This window comes from Rutidosis leptorrhynchoides, chromosome 2 (assembly GCF_046630445.1).
Source record: "Rutidosis leptorrhynchoides isolate AG116_Rl617_1_P2 chromosome 2, CSIRO_AGI_Rlap_v1, whole genome shotgun sequence".
NCBI lineage: Eukaryota > Viridiplantae > Streptophyta > Magnoliopsida > Asterales > Asteraceae > Rutidosis > Rutidosis leptorrhynchoides.
In genome coordinates, this window is record NC_092334.1 from 212071182 (window position 1) to 212073847 (window position 2666).

Genomic DNA, 2666 nt, shown 5'->3' on the forward strand with positions numbered 1-2666 from the left:
GTATTGATTCTTGACCCGTGATAAAAGGCACGTGAGGAGGATAAGGAGGAGGAAGGGCACCATGATTTAGCCAATACGTTGGCGTTATTTCATTACTATTTGGCAAGTTAGATTGTGTGGATGATGACGGAACTTGGTTGTTGATGGTTGATTGTGGTGGAACATTTGGCTGTTGTGGCGCGTTTCGTTGGTGGATGGTGGGTTGATTCGGATCTTCATTCATTGTTTCGTTCGAAGGTTAAAGAAAAAGATGAAGAAGAGAGATTTTTGTTTTTGCTTTGATGTGTTGATGAAAATGGTGATTCTAATGAGGTAGAATCGTTTTTGTTACAATGCTAAGTTCATTATGTTATTTTTGGAGAGAACATACGTGCGTTTAGACCTTTATTGAATTTCAATTACCTCAAAATTATCCATCAACAAAATTATCAGTTCTAATATTTAGTTCTAATATTTTCTTGGACATCAATTAGTTCTAAATTTATATCACATATATTTAGTTAAATACATAATCTAGAGAATAAGATTGTGTCCTCATACCTTTAGAGTACTGAGTGTCGTTCAGTATCAATTTCATTGATAAATGAATGCTAACTGTACTGATACGGAAAAACTGACATTGCTAAGAAAGTGGAGAAATCGTTTAGTGTTAGTTTTCAGTGTCTTAAAGTGAAAAAATATTTATTATTTATTTGTTTATTATTTAGTTAATTTATTAAAAACTAACTATTTTAAATAACAAAATATAACATATAATCAAACGTTGCACTGATAAAAAAAATACATCACACTAAAAAACAAATCAAGTTGGTCCTAAGTGAAGTTTTGCTTATTCATTAATTAAAACAAACTACGATAAACTTAACCGATAACTACTCGTTTCTTCTTCTTCATCCTCCTCCTCATCTTCACACTCCATCTCTCGACGAATCTTGGCCTTTTTCTTCTTAAATTTTTTCTGTTGGTCCCGATATAACAACAAAAAAGTTTGTAGGGGGGACACAATTCTTTTTGTCAATTAGGTTAATTTAACAGTTAAGCATATAATTAACAAGTAATTAAATCAGATTCATATGTAATTCTCATCGTTATTCTTTTATTGAAATAATCTCAAAGAATCAAGGTTATCGTTTGGCGGAATAGATAACTGGTTGATACAGATTACAGCTAGATAGTTTTTTAACGAATCAAGCTTATACAAGGTCTGGACTCTATTGATTATATACCCGCACCACTAATTTATACAATTGTGGTTTCAACTATTTATAGGAGCCATAATAACCGTGTAATTGATCTAATTTCCACTGGTACAAAGGATGTTTATACTCAGCCGACAACTATGGCAGGAAGCACGTGACTTCCCTTTCCTTTTTCATTAGCAAATTGCAGTAACACCCCTTTGGTCATTCGAATTGATTAAACAGATAGAATGTTGGTCGTAGGCGTTGAAAAAGTATTAACCATGAACTACGCATGGGTTAAGCTTCTGCATTCCATTTTTGTCTTGTAAGGTCAATAGTCAGCCGTCGAAACGTGTCCGTCTCTGTTCAATTTCGTCTTCGATGTCAGTTGAATAGTACCAATTGATGTAGACAACACAAGAAACCATAATTCTTGTAATGGAGCATGATTTGCCTAAGTGTTGTGTGCTGCTCCAGCCTATGCTGGTTCTTCATTTACTGGTCTTTCACTTGATCCTCTTGATGGTTCTGCATACATCCTATGCTGGTCATGAAGTAACCTTGAATCGTGATCTATCTTGTGCTGATAGTAAAGGCAACATGCCAAAACACTTAAACACAACATACAATGATGTTGTAATTAAATAAACTTATGCTGGCCTGCACATTACAACTAGTGCCTATACTCATGTTTTGTCACAATAAAATCCTTAATTCTATAGGGGACTCAACAATCCCCCATATTTTATGATGACAAAACATATGACATGAATAGACACTAAGGCCCAGCTCTAAAGGACATGAGAAACATAAGCAGTAGTTTGTCCCTTTTAACTTTATGTACAGTTATTACTGGATTGAACTTGATTCACCTGCTGCGGTTGCGTCTTCAGCTCTCTGAGTTGTTTGCATGAGACTTCATCTTGTCCGTAAGGGTTTGATGGCCTCCATTTGGATATTTTCTGCAGAGAGTGGGGCAGATGATGAAGGTTGTTCACCATTATTTCAGTTATGATGATGCACAATCATGTTTTCGAGCAATTCCCATGCTTCATCTGCGGTTTAATTCATTAGATTTCCTTGAGTTGCTGCATCGATCATCGTCATATGATTTACCATAAGACCATTGTATAAGTTACAGATTTGGGCTGAACGTTCTAACTGGTGATAAGGGCATTTCGTAAGTTACGCTTTGAATCGATCCCATGCAGTGTAAATAGATTCACCATAACTTTGTTTAAAGTTAATGATGTCGTTTTTAAGCTTGGCTTGTTCGGAAGGAGGAAAGTACTTAGTCAGAACTTCATAGCGATTTCCTTCCATGATGCAATGGAATCATTTTCTAGTCCTTCAAACCTCGTCTGCGCATGATGAGTGAGAGAGTAGGGAAACAAGTATATACGGACTATATCTTGGCCTATTCCTTAATGTTTATAGGAGTGTGAATGACAGATGAATTTATCAAGGTGAGAGTTGGGGTCATCG

General features: G+C 35.6%; 1 non-coding gene across 1 annotated transcript; it reads left to right on the forward strand.

Annotated features, from left to right (window-relative positions):
* The first annotated feature begins 2340 nt into the window (after positions 1-2340).
* LOC139894726 (small nucleolar RNA R71) lies at positions 2341-2446 on the forward strand. The gene has a single exon (XR_011775211.1). It is a non-coding gene; the product is annotated as a small nucleolar RNA R71 (small nucleolar RNA).
* The last annotated feature ends 220 nt before the right edge of the window (positions 2447-2666 follow it).